General features: G+C 38.5%; 1 protein-coding gene and 1 pseudogene across 3 annotated transcripts in view; one reads left to right on the forward strand and one right to left on the reverse strand.

The window, feature by feature from the left end:
* slc8a2b (solute carrier family 8 member 2b) overlaps positions 1 to 9560 on the reverse strand; it is a 109850-nt gene extending 100290 nt beyond the window's left edge. For both annotated transcript variants that reach the window (XM_084418600.1, XM_084418598.1), the window contains exon 1: positions 9431 to 9560. The gene's annotated coding sequence lies outside the window, so the exon portion shown is untranslated. The remainder of the gene's footprint in view (positions 1 to 9430) is intronic.
* Positions 9561 to 10999: 1439 nt separating this feature from the next.
* Positions 11000 to 21182, forward strand: LOC311296723 (NLR family CARD domain-containing protein 3-like; annotated as a pseudogene). The gene is made up of 11 exons (XR_014630303.1): positions 11000 to 11903; positions 11996 to 12093; positions 12254 to 12370; positions 12622 to 12738; positions 13002 to 13118; positions 13832 to 13927; positions 14018 to 15835; positions 16396 to 16569; positions 17008 to 17181; positions 17261 to 17425; positions 19107 to 21182. The product of XR_014630303.1 is annotated as an NLR family CARD domain-containing protein 3-like (transcript).
* The last annotated feature ends 5029 nt before the right edge of the window (positions 21183 to 26211 follow it).

Raw genomic sequence — 26211 nt, forward strand, 5'->3', positions numbered from 1 at the left:
GGGAAAGAATCCCCAAAAAATCTTGGAACCGCAAAGATAAAAGATTATGTGAGACTGAATCACAGACGAGGTCGAAACAGAAATGAAACCCTTCCTCCTAAAATTGGAAAAAATATTTATATATATCAGGGTATCAGAGAGAAATACAAAATTGCATTTCCAAAAATTGCTTCCACACCGAGGGAAGATAGAAAAACAAAATCAAAAGCATTCAGGGAGAGAGAAACAGCACCGACAGATGCGGTAGCTGTTTATCAGCGAATCTGTTTATCAGCGTATCGTACAGCAAAACACCAGCATGTCAGGAGGAATCTTCATTTACATTTGCTCATTTAATCAGTCATTTATTATATTTTGTATATATACTAAATTATATATATTTTTTAAATCACTCAATTTCCTTGTTATTTATTAATGATGTACAGTAGGAGTCCAAGTCATATCTAGAGACTTGAAGCTCTTTTCACTTGGACCTGTAAGAAACCACCTAGCAACCATCCAAAAACACCCTAGCAACCATCAGAAGATGGTTAAGGTTCTTTATGGAACGTTTTATTCTAAGAGTGGAATGAACAAATAAATGAGCAAACAAAGAATCACATCAGGAAAAAAAATCTTCTAAATACATTTTTGTAAGGTTTATGCATAAAACAATAGGGGAAAAATTCATAAATTCATAAATTGATCAAGAAAAAGAATATAATAATATATATAACATTCATTTATACATTTAATGAAGTAAATAATTTAATTGTCACAAACTAATGACACAATTAAGAATGTAATATAATATAATATAACAAAAGGTTTAGTTTAGTTGTTTGTAAGGTTTATGCATAAAATGCTAGAGGAAAAAAACAAAAATCAATAAATTGAACAAGCATTTACTTAATAGCTGTTCAGCTTCTCAGGTAAAAACAAAACATCAGCTAATACAGAGAAAATGCTTTTTTTCCTGCAGCAAATCAATGAATGATCAAATATGTGCCAATAAAGAATGTTTAGCTTCTGTAATCTTGTGTTTAACAGTGTGTGAAGTAATTGCTCTCTTGTGAGTGTGAGTTTACTGGCCTTGAAAATGAGCAAAGCTGGGAATCTCAGCGGATCGGAAACAAACACGCGACCTCTGTGAGCAGCGATGGGCTCCGCTAAATCATTCAAGTGTTTGTAGAGCTTCTAAAAGCCATTTCTAAGAGTATTCACACCTGTCAGATTTGGCTCGATTGCTCTGTTAGTTCGGTTAATTTAAAGGCACACTATGCAGTTTCCGTTTTTGTCAAACAGCGCCCCCTAGAGTCGCGGTGGAGTACTTGTATTTAACGTTACTGTCGTAAATAGTTTCTCGTTTTCTTTTCCTTGACTCTTCCGACTGCATTTTCTTCGTCGACTCTGCCATGATTCACATCTGAAATGCGTGCTGGTTTTGCCAGCGGCGTCCCCCCCCCCCCCATCCGCTTTGCTATCGGGATGATTCGCCCTAATACGAGTTCGTTTAACATCGAAATGACTTCGAAGCTGTTATATTAAGGTACAAATCTTGCATAGTGTGCCTTTAAGTGTGAACGCTGCCATCCAAACCATTTAGCCCAGAACACAACATTGTTGGAATTATGCTAAGTTTGGTCGCAAAACATACGTCATGAAATATGTCTTTTTTTTTTTTTATTGTGTCTTTAGGTTTGTGTGCTAAAAATGACAGTGTAAATTCTAAGCGAACCAGGACTAAATGTATATTAAAAAAAAAAAAATTTTGTCCAGACCGAGTCTCCTTTGTCTCCTTTGAGAACCCTAAGATCCAACTGAACTAGGATCATCCTCTACTAATATGTTCAAGACCTGTCCAAAAAATACAATGTGACTTGTAGTTCTTGTCTTTTACAAGAACTTTGCAAACATGTTGGGACTTTGGGGGTGTGTGTGTGTGTGTGTGTGTGTGTGTGTGTGTGTGTGTGTGTGTGTGTGTGTGTGTGTGTGTGCGTGCGTGCGTGCGTGCGTGCGTGCATGCGTGTGTGTGTGTGTGTGCATGTGTGTGTGTGTGAGAGAGAGACCTGATCTCTGGTTTGTGACAGGGAGCTCAACTGAAGGCCGTCGTGTTTGACAATTTGGCTGAAATTCTGTCTTTTCTTTCTCTGTCACAAGCTGTCAGAGCCGAGAACATCAGCACGCCTCTGAACCTCTGCTCTAGCGGACTGAAAACCAGACAGCCCTCACAGGGGATCTGTGTGTGTGTGTGTGTGTGTGTGTGTGTCTCGAGGCTCTTCTGTTCTCAAATCATGACTAAGCAACTGAAGTTTACAAAAAGAGAAAGTTGAGAATCTTGCACACAAACAACATGCATTTTAATCCAAGGACAAATCAATACAAAATTATATTTTGAATTAGAAAATTATAGATTTTTTGTGAATGGTACACACTCACAGAGACACTCACAGAGACACACACAGATACACACAGAGAGACACACACACACACACACACACACACACACACACACACACACACACAGAGAGAGACACACACACACTAACACACACACACCCACTCACACACACAAATATAATTTTCAGTTTTCATTTCCACTTTTGAAACACACTGCAGTGACTCTGCCCTTTTGACACACTTTGAGGTCAGCTGCAAAATGAGGTCATGACTTTGCCAGAGAACGACAGAGCGAGAGAGAAGAACAGGCCGTGTCTTCAGCTCATCCCTGGAGAAAGTGGCATCGCTCTGTTCAGACTCCCTCACCTTCTCTCCCTCAGTCTGACATTGCCTTCAGAGCTATAATAACCTATTTTTTTATTCCCCACTCGAATGCATGTCCTTCTCCTTCTCTCTCTTCACCCGTCAACACACCTCGCTGAGTCCGCGTTACTGGGGGAAACTGACTGAAAGATCAGCCGACTCTTCCGGTCTCAGGATCTGCTGTGGGAGACACGTGTCCGTCACTATCACACATGCCGCTACTTCACCGTTCCGGCTCGTTCGGTTATTCTGACATTTCAGGAACATGCCATTTATATCTGCTCTGTAGGAGGTTGTGCTTCAAACTCTAGAAGAGAGAGTCTGACACACTGAATCACAGCAGAAAAAACGACTGAATATATAGCATCGCCAGGGACACGGCGTCCTTTTCAGGGAATGTTTATTTAAAAAAATAATAATAACCACCTAGCATGGTTGATATTTGAGTATTTTATCATGTTTTGCATCAGCATGCAAAGCTTTCTTCAAACGTTTTCTTCAGCTTTACAAAATTGCTCAAATCACATTTCTTTTATGTTAATAATCAAGCGTCAGATACAACTACATTCTAGACAATTTGTGCTGTGCTAAAAGTGTCCGCTCATACGAACAGGCCTGAGAGAAAGAGAGACAAGCGGATAGAAATAAAGCATGAGATTCACTCGAGACATCCTCAAGGTGAACAAACACGTCATTTCCCATCGCAGTCGGCCTGACTGGAACGACCAAGGCTAATGGATCCATAACTGTGCTTTTCCCCTCCTTTTCCTTTCTACATTCACCTCCCTCCACTGCACAAAGAGAGATAGGACCGAGAGAGAGAGCGAGGAGAGAGACAGGTCGTGCTCTTTGACTGTAAAGAGTTAACATGCAACACAACAGAAGAGCCGCACGCATTACTCTCGGCTAAGAGAAAACACAACATGTGAGGCAGAGGCATGCTGTGTGAGCACGTGTCCGGCGCTTGCTCTGTCATACTGACCGTATGAAAGGCTATCGGCTTTATTTTCTGCCCAGAATCATGAACAATGTGAGAGTGAGAATGAGAATGAGAATGAGAGAGTGAAAACCCTGCAGCGCGCGTTTAAATTGTGGTGGGACTTCCCATTGACTTCTATTGTTGGTATTGTTGTTTTTTACTATCCCAATTATATTTGCTGCACCCTAAGCCTAAAGCTATCTTTTTACAGAAAACTCTCAAAATATTTTCTCTTTTTTTTAACCAGAGCTAGTGGTGCCCGCTCATACGAAACCCACCATGACGCCAGGTGCTCTAAATGGTTTGCTATGCTGTTGCTAGGGAGCTGATTACTGATTGAAAACTAGAAAGCCAGCTTTCCTAATATTCACAACTTTTGCCCCAGTGGATGATTAATGCAATTTTACACACAAATTAAAATGCAGAATAACATTATGCAACAGGTTGCATTCATTTTCACATATTATTTAGATTTTTATGTATTTACAGGGCATGGATAGAATGATAGATAGACACACACACACACACAGACACACACACACACACACACACACACACACACACACACACACACACACACACACACACACACACTATCTCACATCGAAGCTGTGAGATACACACATCTATCCAGACAGATGGATAGATGGATAAAAGGACAAATAGACAGACAGATTTGTAGATGGATAAAAGGACAGATAGGCAGACATAGATAGACAGATGGATAAAATAACACAGGTGGATGGATGGATGGAGAGACGGACGGAAGGACGGACACAGACAGACAGACAGACAGATAGATAGATAGATAGATAGATAGATAGATAGATAGATAGATAGATAGATAGATAGATAGATAAAATAACATGGATGGATGGATGGATGGATAAAATAACATGGATGGATGGATGGATGGATGGATGGATGGATAAAATAACATGGATGGATGGATGGATGGATAAAATAACAGATGGATGGATGGACATAGATAGATAGATAGATAGATAGATAGATAGATAGATAGATAGATAGATAGATAGATAGATAGATAGATAGATAGATAGATAGATAGATAGATAGATGTGCAATACTGATTTCGCTGTAATGGAATCTAAACTGACTGGTGTTGATGGCGCACTCTTGCAGGAGTCCAGTCTAAATCACTAATCTGAAGAGAAGCTTGTTGGCGTGATCTGGCCTGAAGCAGCTTCTGTTCTGTCAAACTTATTGTTTATCAGCAAGTTTTGCTCACGACCTGGAACAGCTCAGCTTTCTGCTCCTGGCCCCTAATTTCACAGGTCACCGCTTTGGATTATTAGCCTTCCGGACAGTCCCATCTTCCCTGAACCAGCAAATCTGTTGAGTTTGCTTGAGAAATAAAGTGTGGAAGGGGGACACAATGATCTCAGAGAGAGAGAGAGAGAGAGAGAGAGAGAGAGAGAGGAGCCCCCGTCATGACGACAGATGAATCTGCCAACTGCACGACACCTGCTCCTACAGCGACGGGCTGGTGGCCAATGAGAGCGAGTGGGTGGGCGCCGTGGGGGTCCAGGCTGACTCTACACATGCATATGTATGAGTGTGTATGAGTGTGTATAGTGCCTGCCGTCCCGGTCCCAGCAGGCGTTGGGTCTGTTCCTGTTCCTCATTCTGCTGCCGCACAGAATCACCAAGCACATGCCAGGTAATAAGGTAAAGGGACCGGATATTGTGGTAAAGTTCCATACCGGAGATTTCAGAGGGATTCCTATGGTCTTTGTTTGCTGTCCTGAACATATTTTTCGATTCTGAGAGGGTTATAATCTCTGATATTATAATCTTTACATATATCAAAACAGGAAAAAAATGGATTATAAAATATTGAAAGTCAAGAAAGAGCTTTCCTACTATTCACTTTTTTTCCCCAACGGAAGGATGAATGATTATTACAATTTTACACAGAACTGGATTTAAAGGGATGGTTCGGAGTTATTTCAACCTAGGGTCCTTTGCACCATGACCTTGAGCCAAACACACCCCCCCAGAAGCCTTTTTTCCTTGGTCGAACATTATTAAAGTTAGAGCTTATTTAGAGATATCAGCCGAATGGCTTAATGCAGGCGCTAATGGATCCAAGGTTGTATCTCGTAAATTACCCCACTAATAATGCCCAGAATGGTACCAAACTTCTACAGTAGTACAAACAGATTCTGTACTCATAAAACGAGGCATTGGAAAGTTTGTAAGTACATCAGGAGTTTATTTAAATAACACTTGCCTGACGGCTAATGCTACCGCTAACCCGGACAACAAAATTTCACGCGAGAGTATAAAAACGTCTCGCTGAATTTTGAAAGTTTTATAAATGCTTGTATTTTCAGATCAACACTTAAAGGGTAACTAAACCCTAAACCAACTTTTTTTAGATAATGATCTGTAAGAATGGGGCTTTATTAGTGCTTTTCATTGATTCAAGTAATTTTTTTGACATTTGTGTTTAAAGTATTTTAATTTTACTAAATATGGTGTAAAAACGTCTGAGTGCTGCCCTCTTCAGGTTGAACAGTGGCTACTGCAGTTGAATTTTCCTATTGGAAGTTGTGGTACACTCTGATGTCAGAGTGTACCAGCTAACCACGCCCCTGCCTGCAGAGAGATACGTCTCAGATGCACGCCCCCTCTCCACTGGGCTCTGCCTACTTTTCCAGCATTTTTCAAATATTGCCAGTGGGTGGAGTCAGGCTCTGACCAGGGGTTTAGTTACCCTTTAAAAAGTATTTTGAATATCATCCAGTTATCAATACATTTCTATGGAGTTTTAAATTCACTAGCTTTTCCCTAACACTTGTGAGTTTTGCAAAGGACTTTTACGGGCTTTTCCAAAATTACGGAAGTGACCTCGACGTCCAGGTTAGCGTTAGCATAACTTTAATAGAGCTCTAACTTTAACAATGTTCGACCAAGGTTTGGCTCGAGGTCATGGTGCAAAAGACCCTAGGTTGAAATTACTCCGAACCATCCCTTTAAAATGCAAAATAACCATTTTATCTCCAATATAACTGGATGCTATTACTGTAACTGAATTAAATATGCAAATGTTATTATTAAATATTATGTGAAACAGAGCAATACTAATGTTGCACAATGTGTTCGTTCGGTGTTTAAATAGTAGGCAGAGCACACATATCCAAGAAAGAAGGATGGATGGATGGATGGACAGACAGACAGACACTTTCATATATATTAGAATTATTAGATCAATCATTTACATGTTCATTAGGGAAATAAATATGAGGAGCATGAGCGCAGCGGAGCGTGAAATTTTTACACTGAAGCATTCGCTTTACTTTCATTCAATAGGAATTGCTTTAGGGCAGGGTATGTTGTTGTCTACACACACACACACACACACAAACACACCACATCGCTCAGTGCGTGTAGAAGAGGAATTCCTCAGTGTGTGTGTGTGTGAACACTGCAGCAGTTACTGACTTAAACTCTCACTCACGTCTCAATGCACACAACTAGCAACCAGCCATTGCAGTCTTGCATCCCCCCTCACAGTCCTGGGACAATTTCATTTGCAATAGTGCAATCAAGCAGCAAACTAAGAGAGAGGAGAGGAGAGGAGAGGAGAGGAGAGGAGAGGAGAGGAGAGGAGAGGAGAGGAGAGGAGAGGAGAGGAGAGGAGAGGCTGCTCCATTCCCAGAATAAGCCTGACTGATAAGTGAATGCGATTAGAATGTCAAACAGCTCCAGCACACACACATGCACACACACTGCCTCCATGTCTGAGGATCATGTGCACATCTTCAGAGGATTTAAACACTGATGCACATCAGGACTCACAGGCGAAGCTCTTGGCTTAGTCTGCGCCCCTCACCATCTCCTAACATACATGTATTGCAATGGCATGTTTTCTTGAGCACTGTAGCGACTGCATATTCAGATGCCTCAATATTTTCCTGCATGCGTCATGACTCATATAAATCAATAAATCAAAAGGCAAGCAGGTGCGTGTGCATGACAAGCTGTATATTAGAGGAATTAGAGGCTATCTTTGAAATATCAAACCATTCTCTGAAATATGATGTAAGCAGGCACCTCTTTACTGATTGATCACTCCTCTTTACTGATTAATATTCATGGTTTAGGGCATGAGGCAATTTTTTGCTGATGAAATATGACAAGTCAAGGATAACTAGGAAGAAAAAAACATTGAGTATAGAATTTTCCATTAATATTTAAAATTTGAGCTATTTCATGAAATTTTCAGGCTTGGAAATCACAGATGTTTCCAGGTTTTCCGTGACTGAAACTGTTGCAGTATGCATAAAAGTCCTGAATTATTTCATTTTGACTCATTATTTCAGAATGCCTAGCCAATTTTACACAAAACTGCATGAAAAATCCAAAAACATTTTTACGAGATAATAAATGGATGCCAGTCGCTGAATTAAAAATGCACACATAGCAAGTTCATGTGACAAAACTGTATCATTCCACTGCCTGAAACTTTGTATCATTGCACATTACTCTTTTTTTTTTTTTTTTTTGTTGCACATTACTCTCAATTTCACATTTTTAAACAGAACTGTGAGAAATGTCCACCCTTTCGTTGACTTAGTGACACGCCCTCTCCACACATCAGCCAACCTGATGTCAGCAAAAATGCACGCGCAAAATGATTAACAGTCAGAGCGCGTTTCTCATTGGCTAAGGAAAGCGCGGGCCGCTCCCCTGCTCACTCTCTCAACCGTTTACTATCTCGTTCTGTCAGAGACGTGTATGATTTATCACAATACCGAAATAGCCTACATTCATGTTTGTCAGGTAATGTCACTTTATGCGTGGTTTTAAAAATATTTTAAAAATGCATTACAGTAAGCAAGTATTCCATCCTGAACAACCCCTGAAAGCTCATTTTAAAGGGGAGTCGAGGAGAAGGGAACCTCCATCCGCAGAATAACCGAGGAAACCCCGCCTGAATGGAGCATCCCCGTCAGGTCCCGAGCAATAAAGTCCCGTTATCGCATCGCTGACATTTACACCGTTTAAACCTCTACCCACAGTCTCCGACACACTAGCTCATTAATATCAGATTCAACAATAAAACATTTAAAACGATTATGAGATGAAGGTCACGCAGAAAGCGTCCCGTTTCGTTTATGTAACCAAACATTTACAGCCATCGGTTAACAATAAAATAAACCAGAAGCTAAAGGGTGATAGTGGATCCCTGTGTGAACTGCTTTCATTTAAAGCATCACACTGACAAAGAAACAAACAAGTGACCACAGACACCAAAGGGATGCCCACATGTGAGCCCTATATGCAAAACATAACCCGTGTCTTTCCTGCAGCAGCCTATACATGCACACATTATATTTAGGCAATAGCTTATACCTAATATCTGTTATATAACCTACGGAGTATCATGACCAAAGCTACGAGAATCTACAAAGACAAAAATGCACTAACAATTCTTTGAGAACTATCACACAAAATAGAATAACAGCAATGTTGCATGTTATCCGGACCAATAAAGAAAATGCTCAAGAAAAACAAGTTAAGGCTTCATGTTAATACAGTTTGCACATGTTCTTTACTTTTCAAGCCCAAACACAAGCATGCATCACCTTCATCATCTGAAGGATGAAAACGCATTTCAGAAGATGAAAGTTCATGAGACGAGTTCGCATTCCAATCGCGTGTCGTATGTTATCATACCTTGTATCCTAGTTTGCTGTGATGTTCAGGGCAGGCGTGGCTGTGAAGCGCATGTTGCTGCTGTGTAATTCATTGAAAAACTGCTCCGGTTGTGCTGATCTCTCTCTCTCTCTCTCTCTCTCTCTCTCTCTCTCTCTGCGGGTTGACAGTTGTAGCCTATTTCACTCTCTCGTGCGGTGGAGATACTCACTCACAGCCTGGCGCGTCCTGGGTGGGGTGGGGGGTGGATTGCGAACGCGCATGCAACCTAGCGCGAGAACGCGCATTGTTTCATCTAAAAGGTGACTGACATGAAGAAAATAATGTCAGCTGACATGTATACTAGCAAAGTTTACTAATCTACTGAAATGTATACATAGGCTATTGTGTGATGTCAACCTGTGCATATTTTATGAAATGTTATATTACAGATCCGAGTGTGATGCTTACAGTTGGATATCTGTGGAATTAAACTCTTTCTAAACAAAAGAAAGCATGTGTATGTCTGTGGATGCTTTTCTTAAAAACATTATTTATATGAAATAAATAATCACAAATAAATAATGTATATCAAATATTTTCTTTTGTGTTCAGCAGAAGAAAGAAAAGGCACACAAGTTTGCAACATGAGGGTGAGTAAATCATGACAGAATTTTAAGTTTGGTGTCAACTATTCCTCTAAGTTGCTCTGGTAAGAAAGTATCCAAGAACAATATTGTAACTGTAAAAACGTGTCAAACTAACGTGTAATCATTAAGCACAGACCCAAATGTTCATTTTAATTGCATTAATATCCTTGTAGCCTACATTAATATTAATATTCCAGTTCCCATCAAATTCTGTAAAATTCTGTTCAATAGTTCAATAACTCCCTCTGCTGGCATGACAATAAAACAACACTTAAAAAATGGCTACTTAAATATCTTATCTGTATTCAAACAAAAAAGAAAGAAAAGAAAATCAAAAAAGGATGCTGTAATCAACATCACGTCAGGCATTTTAGAGAACAAATGGTTTCGATTTTGTTAAGATTAAGATTGTATTGTTCTTTATGAATACATTAGGCCTATTGAAGAAGACAGATCGTTTTTGTGATAGAAGACTTAGTTGAAAGTGATAATTCAGAAATCAGATCAGAAATATCATTAATGAAATGTGTCATTATAAAATCAGAAAGAAGTTTTTAAAATGGTGATTTTAATTCAGAAACATTATTCTATTTTTCTTATGATCTATCCATGTTAACCTTGAATCGAAAATAACTCCCAAAAATGTGAATGTTCCAACCCTTTCTAATTATTTCCCATACATATTTAACTTCATCTCTTCCTTTGTTTCCTGGTGAAAAAGACTGTCTGTGTTTTTTCTATTGAGAACTCCAACCTTTCTGTTATCATCCTTTCCATAATTTTGCATACATCTGATGTTAATGCTATTGGCCTATAACTTGTGGGCTTAGAAGGATCCTTGCCGGGTTTTCTTGAACGACTACTGCCTCTTTCCATGCATTCGGTAATCTTCCCTCCGAGTCCTCCCACACTCTGTTATGAAGGTGCAGCAACTTTAAGAGCGCTCCTTTCCCTAGCATTTATATCAAATTCAAAAGAGTGTAAAAATAACTAGGTTAGGTGGTGGGCACAGGAGAGAGGAAACTGTAATGACAAGGTTAAGGCTGGGGCACGGTGCTCTAAACAAATCACTGAAAATGATAGGAAAACACGAGACGGGCTTGTGTGAGTGGTGTCAAGAAGAGGAGTCAGTGGAGCACATAATTATAAGATGTATGAGGTACAGAGAGTGAAAATGAGGAATAGTTCGAGGGAATTAGAGGTGCAGGAATTAACATTAAAAGGATTGTTGAGCAGGTGACAGAGCACAGGTTAGAATATTGTTAACTTTCTTAAGGGAAACTGGTTTGTTTAATAGGTTATGAGGATAAACAGGGATATGGGAAAGTGTATTGGGTAATGAATGAATGTGTGTGTGTGTGTTATAAGATTATTATTTTTTCTTTTATTTCTTTTGTGTCTTTTTATGTGGACAATAGATTGTAAGCCTATTGTCTGATTCACACTCCGGAGCAGAAGGTGGCGGTAATGCACCAAAAGCTGGTTGCCAACCGCCGTTAAAAACAAAGAAGAAGAAGAAGAAGAAGAAGACCACCGTTCCCTGTGAATTCCCCCGAATTCCCTGCTGCTTGAAAACAAAGAATGGCTGATGACGAACAGTGGTCTTTCGAATCAGCTTTGGCCGCGACTCTGGAGGACTTGGAGTTAAGATTTTCTTTGAGAAAAGAAGAAAAGAACGGCACTTAAGTCATTCTTAAAAAAGGAAGACGTGTTCGTAGCTTTGCCGGCCAGATATGGCACAAGTTGAATCTATCAACTAACGTTAGTTCCGCTGTTGGGAAAACGCTCTGGTTGTTCCTATTGCGTGCCGAGGGAATCTGAAAGACCACCGTTTATCCCGTCCCTCGGATTGAGCCGTGTCTATGGTGAGTTGCCAGACCTAACATCTTGATGTAGGCTAAGGCATAACAGGAAATGGTAGAAACTACTAATTAGTGCTTCTGTCCTTTCCATTCAGAGTAAGTGGAGGAGATCAGACTAATCAGTGCAGCTCCATGAGGACATAATGAGTCATGTACAACAATCCAAAGAGGGAGATTGTTCTCCAGGATGCAGGTACATTCAATAAAGACATGATATCAACCATTTTTACATTGTTAATACACTCTTCCTGGTTTTCTTGTGAAAGACTACAGTGGACATCTTCAAAATAGAAAAGGTTGCTTTGGCTCTTTTCATCTGATGTCACCAAGCCCTATTATTTGCTGTATTACAGTTCAGTCCAGCAGAAGAGATCAGATTCACCAGAGCCCAGCTGTGTGTCCATGAAGAGTAACTGGTCAATGGATCCTCCACCCCAACTTAAGAGTGGAGACACACAGACCAATCTCAGGTGTTACTTTTAATGAAAAAAAAATATTGCAATGTTTTTTTGTTTTTGTTTTTTTATGTTTTAATTGATGGTACTTTTAACTTGGTTTGATGTTCTTACATGGTATTGTTCAAGTTACAGCTTTTCTATGTTCAAATTTGGTAAAAAAAAAACAAAACAAAAAACATTCCGACTTCTCTTTTGTTAGTAACACTTTATTTTAAAGGTTGATTAAACTATCTAACGTAGAAAGAGGTTCTGTTCTGTTACAGTTTGACTCAGCAGGAGAGATCAGATTCTCCAGAGCCCAGCAGTGTGTCCATGAAGAGTGACTGGTCTATGGATCCTCCACCCCAAATTAAGAGTGGAGACACACAGCCCAATCTCAGGTGTTACTTTTATTTTCAGTATATATTACAAAATATTGGAATGTTTTGATTTTTTTCCCCAGGAAATTTTGGTGAATTGATGGTACTTTTAACTTGGTTTGATGTTCTTACATTGTATAGCTCAGTTTACAGCTTTTCTATGTTCAAATTTGGAAATGCACTGTAAAAAAAAAAAAAATTCCAACTTCTCCTTTGTTAGTAGCACTCTATTTTAAAGGTTGATTGAACTATCTAACGTAGAAAGAGGTTCTGTTCTGTTACAGTTTGACTCAGCAGGAGAGATCAGATTCACCAGAGCCCAGCAGTGTGTCCATGAAGAGTGACTGGTCTATGGATCCTCCACCCCAAATTAAGAGTGGAGACAGAAGGCAGAGTCTCAGGTACACAATTGCGTATGGTATTGCCATGACCGCTTATGGTCCCTCCCGGTCTTATACTGTTATGAAACAGTAATATGAATATATATATAAATTAAATAAATAGCTGCATTTATTAATAATAATCAGTATAAACATTAATTTCATCAAGTAATCTATCTCATTAGCCTCACTGTATCAGTGGTTTATGGCTACCAAGCTAAATAGCATTTGGGTACATTCGTATAAAATGGATATCGATGTGTGTTTACACAGTATTAGCATTTTATCACCACTTGAAATTATCCTTTTTATATATTTCTAATATAAAAAGTCACCTTTATTTATATAGCACTTTTTACAGTACAGATTGATTTAAAGCAGCTTTACAGAGATAACAGGAAAATAATGCAACAAAGTTTGTTGCGGCTGTACAGCAGATCTAGAAGAAAATAGCATCATAGTCCAGCTTAAGTAAGTTCAATGATGGTTCATTTCTGTTGTAAAAAAATGATTTAGTTAATTTATCTATACAGCCGCTCTGGAGAAAACAGTGATGTCCTCGACCAGCTCAGTTCAGTTCTCATATAATGGTGTCAGTGCAGGCAGATCAGTAATATTGTTGAATATTAAGTGTAAAAACAGCAACTAATCTGTTTACAGAATTATTCAGTTAGTAGCACAATTCACTTTCAAAGTATCTGATTATTCTGCTGTTCTACTTCATGCTGTTTAAGGCGAATCCCGCGACCCAGACCAGATGTAACAAAAAAATATGACGAGACTATGAATCAACCACAAGAATTTGATGAAAGCACTTATCCTGGCATCAGGTAAAATAATATATTAAAACAAAATAGCCTCTTTTTATGGCTCTATAAATGTAGCTCTTGTATTTATATTCTGTTGTATTGATTTTACAGCCATGACTCTAATCATTCTGAAGTCCTCAACACATTTAGATCAAATCTGAGGAAAAGGTTTCGGAGTCTGTATGAGGGAACCGCACAGCGGGGAAGACCAACACTCCCGAATTAGATCTACACAGAGCTCTACATCACAGAGAGTGAGAGTGGAGAGATCAGTAATGAACATGAGGTGAGACAGATTGAGACACAATCCAGGAGAGCAGCAACAGAGGACACACCGATCAAATGCACAGACATCTTTAGACCTTTACCTGGACAAGACAAACCCTTCAGAACTGTGCTGACAAAAGGAGTCGCTGGCATTGGAAAAACAGTCTCTGTGCAGAAGTTCATCCTGGACTGGGCTGAAGAGAAAGAGAATCAGGACGTCCAGCTCATATTTCCACTTCCTTTCAGAGAGATCAATCTGATGAAGGACAAAACACTCAGTCTTTCAGATCTTCTTCATTACTTTTTCCCTGAAACAAAAGGAATGGAAATATCCAGTGACAAATATAAAGTGTTGTTCATCTTTGATGGTCTGGATGAGTGTCGTCTTCCCTTAAACTTTCACCGGAATGAGATTCTACGGGATCAGACCAAAGAGACCTCAGTGGATGTGCTGCTGACGAACCTCATTGTGGGGAATCTGCTTCCCTCTGCTCTCATCTGGATCACCTCCAGACCAGCAGCCGCCGATCTCGTCCCCTCTGAGTGTGTCCATCGAGTGACAGAGGTACGAGGCTTCAATGATCCACAGAAGGAGGAATACTTCAGGAAGAGAATCAGTGATCAGAGTCTGGCCAATACAATCATCACACACCTGAAGTCATCAAGGAGCCTCTTCATCATGTGCCACATCCCAGTGTTCTGCTGGATCTCAGCCACTGTTCTGGAGAAGATGTTGAGCGAAGCAGAGACCGGAGAGATTCCCAAGACTCTCACTCAGATGTACACACACTTCCTGATCCTTCAGACCAACATCAAACATGAGAAGGACTATGAGAAGAACATGACAGATGAAGACATGATCCTCAAACTGGGGAAACTGGCTTTTCAGCAGCTTGTGAAAGGCAATGTGATCTTCTATGAGGAAGACCTGAGAGAGTGTGGCATTGATGTGACAGAAGCATCAGTTTACTCAGGATTGTGCACTCAGATCTTCAGAGAGGAGTTTGGCTGGTTTCAGGGGAAAGTCTTCTGCTTTGTTCATCTGAGTGTTCAGGAACATCTAGCGGCTCTATATGTACATCTCTCCTGTACAAACAACAACAGAAATGTGTTAGACCCAAACACAAAACAAAGCTTGCGGTCTAAAGTTAAGGACAGGTTTCAACTCAATTCACCAGAAGAATATGTTTCATTATCTGAGCTGCATCAGAGAGCTGTGAATGAGGCTCTACAGAGTAAAAATGGACATCTGGATCTTTTCCTGCGGTTTCTTCTGGGTCTGTCAGTAAAGTCTCATCAGATTCTCCTTCAAAGATTAATGAAACAGACAAGACGATCTGACAGCAATGAGGAAACAGTTGAGTACATCAAGAAGAAGATCAGGATCATTCACTCTCCAGAGAAATACATAAATCTGTTCCACTGTCTGAATGAACTGGGTGATCGTTCACTAGTGGAGGAAATACAACAGTCTCTGAAATCTGGAACATTGGCTCAAGTTAAACTCTCTTCATCTCAGTGGTCAGCTGTAGTCTTTGTGTTGTTGACATCAGAGCAAGTGATGGATGTGTTTGAGCTGAAGGAATTTGTTGCAAAAGAAAATGTTCCAGATAATGTACTTCGGAAACTGCTTCCTGTGATTAAAGAATCCAGATCAGCACAGTAAGTGACAGATGATCTTTTAAAACATTTTACAGACAGAGTGCTGGCCCTCATGCTGGAGGATCTATGATTTTCTTTTAGTACTGACCCATGTTTTTAACTTGACTTGAGAGGGGAATAGTGATGCAACCTATAACCAGAGCCTTCCTTCTTTTGATATCATATTTTGATATTTGAGACCATACTCTGTGGTTTAACATTTAAAATCAAAGAAATTAAGACAGCCATGAATATTACTTTTGTAATATTACTGTTCAATTAATATTTCTGTACAATTAAATTATTATTATTTATCAGTATCGCTCATATAAAAATAAAATAAAACGGGGCATTCCTAGAGAAATAATTTAAATTATAATTATATTAAATATATAACGAAATGATCAGTTCATACATATGATATTTATAAATAATAGACAAGGAAAATTAAGGCCCTGGAACCACTGTGCAATGCTACAGTTTATCGGTCAACTGATCGTCCATTGCATTCGCAGCAAGAGGCTTATCAAACTGTTTTTACTGTTACTGTGTTCAATGTATTGTTTTCAATCTCTCTACAGTTTGGATGACTGTAATATCACAGATAAAGGTTGTGTCACTCTGGCTTCAGCTCTGAGATCAAACCCCTCACAATTGAGAGATCTGGATCTGTCTGAGAATAAACTAGGAGATTCTGGTGTGAAGCGTCTATCTGATGGACTGAAGGATCCTCATTGTAAACTGCAGAAACTGAAGTAAGATCTTCTCCTTGATTTTTTTTGTGACTTTCATATACAAAAAGAAAAAATAATGCTTATGAATATTTTCTGGTTATAAAACAAATTAAATTAAAAATCAAGATTGAAAATGGGTTTTAATATCATGATATTTGATATATCTGTGAAGATAATTTGAGAAAAATTAAACGTAATAAAATTAGTTATAAAAACTCACCAAAGTGTTTGTCACAGTCAGGCCTTGGATAATTTAATATTATGTTATGGACTGTATTTATTTGTTATACCAGCACTTGCTTTAATAGACTCACATAAACATGGCCAAATAAATCACATTTACATACACTGTGGCTCATAACTAAATAACCCAATGATATTTACAGACATAGATATTTATAATTAAAAAAGAACATATCAGTAAAAACTACTAAAAGAGTTGAATTTTTCTCCTGGCAGTCTGTACCATTGTGGCGTCACAGATGAAGGTTGTGCTGCTCTGACTTCAGCTCTGAGATCAAACCCCTCACACCTGAGAGATCTGGATCTGTCTCTTAATAAAATCAGAGACTCTGGAGTGATTGCTCTCTCTGCTGGACTGCAGGATCCTCACTGCAGATTAGAGAAACTGAAGTATAATGATCTGACTGACATGAGATTCACTGGTGTTTATCATTAAGTTGTTGCTAAACAGTGTGTTTGTTCATTGCAGGTTGATGAATTGTGGTCTCACAGATGAAGGTTGTGCTGCTCTGACTTCAGCTCTGAGATCAAACCCCGAACACCTGAGAGAACTGGATCTGTCTCTTAATAAACTAGATCAACGAGTCAGAGCCTCTTCTCTACAGTATATACTGGAAAAACTGAATAACCTGCTGTGAGTCTGATAAATGTTTTTAAAGGGGGCTATATGTAAAACTCAACTCTTGTTATTAGCTACATCGGTGGCTGTTAATTGAACTGCAGCCAGCAACTTATTGCTTGTGAACACACTCCATAGAGATGCAAATGAGCTTCAGCCAAAACAGTGACTCAAAGTGATTCACCGACATCATGGTGACAGATGAGGTTAATTAGAAGGACACTGTCATGATACTTTCCTTTGGATTTTCCAGGGAAAAAAAACGTCCTTCAAATTAAAATGATTCTACAGGCTTTCATAGACAACCTCAGAAGTCGGGGAAGGTCTCGTTTTCTCATTTTGCTACAATATCCTTCTTTTGAGAGCAAAGCAATTAACAGCTTCATATGTAAATAAAATATGCTTTAGTTGAGTACGTTTTTGTACTATACATTGTATTAAAGGTAGGGTAGGTAATCCTGTTCAGAAACACTTTTTTTTATACTGGGTGAAATGGTCCTTCCATCCTGATAGTAGTCAATACATTATGTGTTTAGAAAAAGGAATGAAAAAAATCAGACCTCTGTAGCAGCTGCAGGACAGTAAAAACTCTGACCAATCACTGCCATTCGGTGCGAATGTAAAGAACCAATCAGATGCCTTCATGTCTCGTGCCCGAGCCCCACTGCGCGCGCTGCCCTGCGTGCACTCATCACATGTCACCGTTCTGGAAATATTCAGCTCAAAGCACCTGCATGCAGTCAGCGAAGGCAAACAAGGCAAAAACTACTTCCTCGGACCCTGCCCGCACTCTTGAACGACCTCCTCTGCTTCGCCCTCAACCCCGGACCTGTCCTCGAACCGACGATGCGGTACTTGTCTCCGGACTCGGAGTGTACGTTAGTCTTCATTAGAGTCAACAATGTTTTCATCATGGAAACTCTTACATGCAAAACACCGTATATGTTATGAATCTTACACGAAATTCACCTTCATCACAGTGTAACTGATGGTAATGGAAAAACGTGTATCAATGCAACCTGTTTTTAGTTTTGCCTTATAAATATAGCTCGTTACCGAATGAAACTTTACCATTATCGATATGCTAGCTTGATAGTGAGTACTAAAAGAAATCTTATTTGTTTATATTCATAGTGATAAAGTTAGGTATTTTATTACATGTGATTCTGACATGATGTCACTGTATGTACTGCGCTCCTTCCTCTCCACTCGTCTCAGGTAATAAATGCGTCTTCCAGCTGAGCCTGAGCGTTTGGCGTCGCGCGTTCATGTGTTTTGGGGGCGTGGCTTTGGAAGGAGCTCAGAAGGGAGGGGGTGGGAGTGAATGGAAATAATGAGCTGTGTTTATTGCAGATTAAAAGGTCTACAGTCACTCGATTTTTATATTTTCTTTTTCAGAGTACTTACATTTTAATTATGTATTGGTATATAAAGACAGTTTAAACAAATTTGGAATGTTTTTTTTTAGAAAAAAGATTACCTACCCTACCTTTAATATGAATTTAATTCTGCTTATTTTGATGAGACTGGCCTGCAAGAATATCAATATTTTATTTTTAAACAGTTTTTAGTTAGTTGTTTACTGGTATTTAACAGCTTTTTGTTGAGTTCATGTTTGTAGATTATATTTCCTAATGTGTTGTGACAGCAGTAATGCCTCATACTCATGTGTGACTGTCTGTGTGTTTTATTGTAGGACTCTCAGTATTTAGACGTCAGTCCAGTTTCCTCAGGATCAGCTGATGGTGAATAAAGAGCCGCTACAGAGACTGAAGACACAGAGACATAAGCGATCCCTTACGGAACAAAAATATATGGGAATATACTGTACAATAGGGCTGGGCGGTATGACAGTATATATCGTTACCGCGGTAGAAAATGTCAACCGTAACAGATTTTTTTATTCCGTGTATACCGCGACATGTAAATTAGTGGGCGTGGTTAACTCACATGCAGCGTGCATGAGACTGAGACACTGCATGAGATTTGTCAAAGAAACACGGAGAAAGCAGATCAAGAGGATCCACAAAGGAATTACGTTTTCTAAAGCGTTGTTGTTAAAGTGATATTTTCGGGGAGAAAGGCGCAGCAGTCTAGAGCAGTGCGGCACCTGTAGGCTACAGTTTAGAGGAGTGCACGATCGCAACGGGGAAAGCATGAAGCTTACTTGACAACAACAGTTCATATATCAATATCGTAATGAATAGAAATAACCTTAAATATAGTTATCTGCATCTTTCCGTCTCTTATGTAGGCTATAGTTACTTTTTAAACACGAAACTCGCATTCAGCAATACCAGCGAGCGGTTGCCGTGGTAATTAACAACCTGCAAATGTATAATCCTGTATCTGAGGCAAACATTTTTTACTAAATATGCTCACGAGTTATATATTTCTAACTCCAAACAATTGGCCACTGAACCAGCTGATAAAATCTTCCTTTGATTCAATGCATGATTACAACTTGTCACTCAAATTAACCGATCGCATTTTACTGATGTAAAAGACGCGCGCGTGCACGCATTGAGAGGGAGCGCGATGTGTCGGTGTACACCAGGCTATGGTAAAATAATGACGCAATAACAAGGCGTGTATAATTTACACTACTTAGTCAACACTAACAGTAGCTGCTGTTCGGTTTTCATACTGCTGTTCTCCTAGTCACTTATGATCTTGACACTTCTGAACATCTCTTGATTAAAGCCCTTTAAAACACAGTATAATAAGCAGACATGGCAAAAAAATATCCTACCAAATTAAAAGGAAGTAACTAATTTTATTATGAATAGAATAGTTCAATATAAAATATTCAGATATTATAAACTGATTGATGAAGTAAAGCAATAACATGAGATTGAAAAATTATTCAGCAACACTTTATTTAAAGTTTAATTGCACCTATGAGTTGTATTTAATTTAATATCAATCAGTTGGGGGCAGTTCATCTAAAAGTTGATGAGAGTGTTTTGTTTGCTATATTTGGCTATTAAAAATAGTTTACCAAAGAAATAATTTACCAAACAAAAGAAAAAGAAAATTCAAACAAAGTTAAGTAGCCTACTTTTCATTTCTAAAGTATTTGGGATTATTTATTATACAAAGCCCTTTTTGACGATTTTTCGAGAATAACTACATATATACATAACTATATCGTGAAATATATCGTTACCGTGAAATAAACTGAGTCGTACCGTGAAACAGAATTTTGGTCATACCGCCCACCCCTAATTATGAATATGTCAAATTTAGCAAGGAGACATTTTAATTGTTTATTAATAAACAAGTGTTTTCTGTGTCAGTGTCAGCTGCAAAGATGAAGTTGACGATGCTGACTCACGATCACGTTCAGTAGTGAACGCGCCAGAGAGAAATGCACATTTCATACGGATTACATAAGCAGAGAGACGTTTTGAATTGTTCTGTTTAAAAGTAGACATGTCTGTGAGGCAAGTAGGCGCTGAGTTTCGGTTCATTTATGAGACGAGCTTCAGTTCACGCGCCAGCGCCTCCGTGTCCTGATTATCTCTTGTCTACTATATTTACTTATTATTTATTAAATCTTGGCAATTGGTTGATGAAACATTGATTAAAATTAAGATACAATTAATACAAAATGAAATTCACTTTATGTCTCTGTGAAAGTTTAAAAGCAGTCTTTTAGTGTCGCTTTCAGAACGCTCACGTCCGTAACAGAACTGACACGTCTGTAACATTGTTTTTTCCCTCATAAATGCGAACACGAAATATAAAATAAAATGAATATATTATGTTCTATGGAGAGCCAACCCTTCTTCATCCGGTGGGTAGTATTAATTTTGGTTTGCTTAGTGTAATTCACAGAATTACTAAAAAATATTTTGCTACCTAAAAGTTAAAGATTTTTTGTGTCACGCATGCATGCATGTCTATTTCCCTCATATTAAATTATTCTGCCTTTACTAGTGTGTGTGAACTAGGTTTACAGATAGCTAACAATATCCAATAAAGAACCAGGAAGCGTCTTGCTCTGTTGGTGTGTTTTACTGGAAGTACCGTAAAACTGTAACATACAGAAACAAAGAAAATGCATATTACAATCTCAACAGGGTGAATATACAATGCAAATATAAAATAAGTAGCTTAGAATAAACTAAAAACCTCAAAAAACAATCGCATTAGCGAGCGATTAGCACAATGCCAATTTACATGGAAAATGCCATAGGGAAGCTAACAATACTAGCGCCACATATTTCCTTACAAATTACGAATTGAAAACATGTTAAAATTACTAAATTTGGTATCTAAAGGAAGCTAAGATCACTATCAAACAAATACTTACAGACAGATCTTTTTTTAGGGACCAAAATAATAATTTACAGACTTTAACACTCTGGAGTTCGACTTGCTGTGGAACTGTTAGGAGAATCACTGAACTACGGAAGCTCTGCGTGGACAAAACGCAAGAAACTCAAAACACAAATAACTCTTCCCACAAGGGGGCAGTACATAAATATAAAACGCATGTGTAGACTGATACATTTCTATGTCTGGACTCCTTTATTAAGGGAGTAGCCTATGGATATATAAACAGACGTTTCAATATATTGGTATTAAATGAATTTTCGCAGAATTGATGTTTCAAGTTTTTACTGCAAATGTCACGTCCATAATGCTGGAATTGCCCAATTTTAAAGAATTTATCCTCAACTAGCTTTGTGGAGTAGGTCTACGTATTTTATAATGTTAACTTCAAATAATACTAATAGTAGCCTAATTTAAATATGTGGTAGCATTGAATCTGGACGGGAAGGATAACTCTGGGATTTGGGGTGTGTCACGATTCTGCCTTCTCACACCGCGACACAGGTTCGTGGATCTGAGTGTCGTGATTTCGGTTTCATATGATATCGCATATCGTTACAGCCCTAGTCATTTTAGAATGTTAAGTTCTACTTAGTTATTTTGGTGAAAGTAACTCAAAAGTAATACAGGAGTAATAGCCTAACGTATTACAATTCTGAGACAGATTGTAAGGTAAAGAATTACATTTAAATAACAGTAACAAGTAATGTATAAAGTATTACAGTTTGGAAGTAACTTGCACAACACTGGTTGTTTATGATGGGAGAATTTGCGAGTTTCAGTCAGAATTCAGAAGAGAGCACGCACTAAACAAAACTCTTCATATCAGCTATGACTAATCTGAACGCCTCATATTGGCCATCACACTCATAAACTCAACGGAAACGTGTACAATTGGTTATAATGCTCAATGCGGCATGACTCATGCCGCATTGAGCATTAACCAATTGTCATGAAATCTGATGGATATGCCGCAGTTAGGTTTAGTGTTAGGGATCAAATGAACGTTAAGAATTGTAGTTTGTTTAACCAAAATTATTACTTAAACATACTCTATATAAATATTTTGTAACAAATTTCCATGACTTTTCCAAAACTTACAAACACCACCAACCCCCCAACCCCCCCCCCCACCACCACCAACCCCGAATTTTTTTTTTATTAGCCTACTGATCTGCATGATTCACGTGGGTCATGATTTTAGGTTGAAATAACTGGAATTCCGGAGTGAATCCGAATGTGAAATGCGAATGTGTCACTGAAAGTCACACAGTAATCAATAATCTTATCTCTTACAACGTATCTTTGATAATGAAAATTACATATTTATATCACCACCTTCAAGAAACACAAACAGTTTACTTATAATTTGTTGTTAAAACATAAAATTAGTGTTGTAACAATGTGTCAACACATGTATGAGAAAGTTACATCAAATGCATATTTTAGGATGAATAATTATTTTCTGGTTCAAGTTAAGCATAAAAGGCAGTGCTAAAAAAAAATTCCAGTACAGATGGTTATTTTAGGTAGGAATACAATGGATAATTAAACACATTATTGCAAGTATGTTTCTTTCTTTTGGTTTAGACAGAAAGCAGCTACTGTAATACATCTGACAAGGACTTTATTCCACAGAAAGTGGGACAGGTAAAATGGCTTTCTCTCTAGAGATCGGTATGGATTGAAAAGTTTGTAGACTAACTTTGATGTTGGCTTAAGAAAGCCTAGCCAGAAGAGATAGATAGATAGATAAGACTTATTAGCTAGATAGACGCTGCACAATAGCAAGTAGAAATATTGGTTTAATTATGTGTTTATGTGTGTTTATAATATGTGTATATGAGTAATATGCAATATGTGTTTGAACCAGAAACTGATTCAGAAGAAGAGCAACAGCAAATTATACTGGGTCATCAACAAGTTGATATATCTGAATGGTAATGTGTATTCGCTCTCTACAATGTCAGACACATAATGGTCACTGATTCTTGAGATAAGGGACAAAACATGTTTTAGGTGTTACTTTTTATATAAAATAAAGCCTATTCTTTCTTTTTTTTTCCTTTTCTTTTTTGTGTAGCAGAGGCTGTTTGCTTAGTGGCACACAGCGATAGATCCGTGGTGTGGTGCAGTTCAGCAACCGTAAAGTGGTCTGAAGCGACCTGGATGACAGGACAGGAGTCTTCAAAGTGGGTGACTCCCCCTGGGAGAGATAGTTCGCAAGCGTCTCTTCCACAGAGGGCATCCTCACATATCCCCGCTTGGCTAATACTTGCACATTTGCATAGTCTGAATGCTGAAAAGGGCAAATCCACGATAAAAAATGGCTTCTTCCCCGACTTCTCCACTTCAGCGTGGAGGTCGGGAAGAAATGGAAGGCTCAGGGGGAATGGCAAACATGACCTAAAGGGAAGCGCTCGTTCAGACTACCACAAACGACTTCCCATTTTTCACACCCCCAAGCCAGATCCAATCTGGTTGTGGCATGGGCCATGACATCCAGCAATTCCCTGTAAGCTAGCTGGCAGATTGAGAGAATTTAATAAACACACTTTCCTCAACCTCTTCAACCACGTCTGCCTCCTCCTGGCTGGATGGTTGAGCCTTCAGCAACATGCTATCTGCTGGATCGGATGACTCCAGAGACTGAACATCCTGATCCAACAGATTGCTTGAGCCCATGATTGAGGTGCAAGAAAGAGCCATCCCTTTCTTGAACTCCTCAGTGAGCTCGACCTGCGATCCCTATGACTGAAGCCTCCACTGTGCCACAGTTACAGCGGGGGATGAGCCGCAAAAATAGGGACAAATATGAACTGAGCTTTCTCAGATTCCAAAAATTAAGTACTTGTAATAAGATTATAGGCTATTAGCCACCAGTCATGAGCCTATCATTGAGACCCACACAGCATTTGATCACTGGATTTACGGAAATCATTTTTCACTTTTATGAAGTTTTCTCAACATTGCAACATAACAATAATATTAATTCATAGTTCTCTGATGTCGGTTAATGGTCACATGACTTGCCGGTAAACAAATCATTTTAGTAATACCTGTAGTTTAGTAACAGTTCAGAGGGGTGCTAAGAATTTGTGCATCAATAACTTTAATATCCTACATATATTGCATTTTATTTATTTCATTTTCCATTTTACCGTAAAACTACATTTACAAGGTCACATTAAAAAGTGTACATTGTTATTAAACACTACCAATTTTGAACAAAACTTTTATTATTATACTACCTTATCTGCCTTTTGAATCAATAATGCTTTATTGAAACCTGCTGACTGACAGTTCAATAGGTGTTATTTTTATTATATCTTTAAATGGTGAGTGTTAAGTAGGTTTCTGGACTATATTGACTGGTTCTGACTTAATTGGGATCATCACAGGGCATTGGTAAGAATGCACAAAAGTCCAATCACTGTTGTTTTAATAGAAAGTTCAAGCCATCTGACATACTCAATGCGGTGCATTTAACAGGTGTGTGTGATATAAGGTGTGGTTTTTTCAAAGTTATGCACATTCATCTATCTCTTTAATACACGCCAGCCCTCCACTGCTTCCAAGCGGAACATAACACCTTGCGTCAAACTCTTGGGACGGAAGTTACGATTGTAATTTGCAACCCACCTGTTCAGTAGTTTTCTGGACTGTATTGACTGGTTCTCTGACTTTATTGGGATCATCACAGGGCATCGGTAAGAACGCACAAAAGTCCAATCACTGTTGTTCAATAGTAGGTTCAATCAACATACTCAATGTGTGTGGTTTCTATAATAAAAACAGAAATATAAATAATCAGGTGACAGTAGGGCTGCACAATATTGGAAAAAAAATACATTGCGATATTTTTTTCCCAACGATATATATTGCGATATTGCAAGCCATCAATCCAGGCTAAAGTCAATAATTACCATTCCATGATATTAATAATTTCACTAAGCAAGCTTCAAAAAGGCCAATTAAATATTTTATTCCAAAATTAGAACATAGGCTATTTCTGTTAGAATTCGGTGAACGTTTATGCAATCCAACGTGGCGGCGCTCCTAACAGATGTTTGTTGTTCATTAGGCTATATAATTCCTCAAAATAAGTCAAAAATATTATTCTCTCTCTCTCTCTCTCTCTCTCTCTCTCTCTCTCTCTCTCTTCTCTATGTTTTCGATGCAGTGACGCGTTCATGTAAACGGCACCTAAAAGCTGTCACAAAGAACCAGCAAAAGTAATGATTATGAATATGTAAAATATTACAGTGAGACAAGTGTTTTCTGTAAAGATGAAGTTGACAATACTGACTCGCGATCTTCGCAGTAGTGATCGCGCAGGAGAGAAATGCACTTTTCATACGGATTACATAGTTTTATTTTGTTTTGAATGGTTCTGTTTAAAAGTAGGCCTAGAGATTTCTGTAGATATTTCTATTTTTTTATTATTTTTTTAGGTGTGT

Source organism: Rutilus rutilus (genome assembly GCF_951802725.1).
Source record: "Rutilus rutilus genome assembly, chromosome: 9".
Classification (NCBI taxonomy): domain Eukaryota; kingdom Metazoa; phylum Chordata; class Actinopteri; order Cypriniformes; family Leuciscidae; genus Rutilus; species Rutilus rutilus.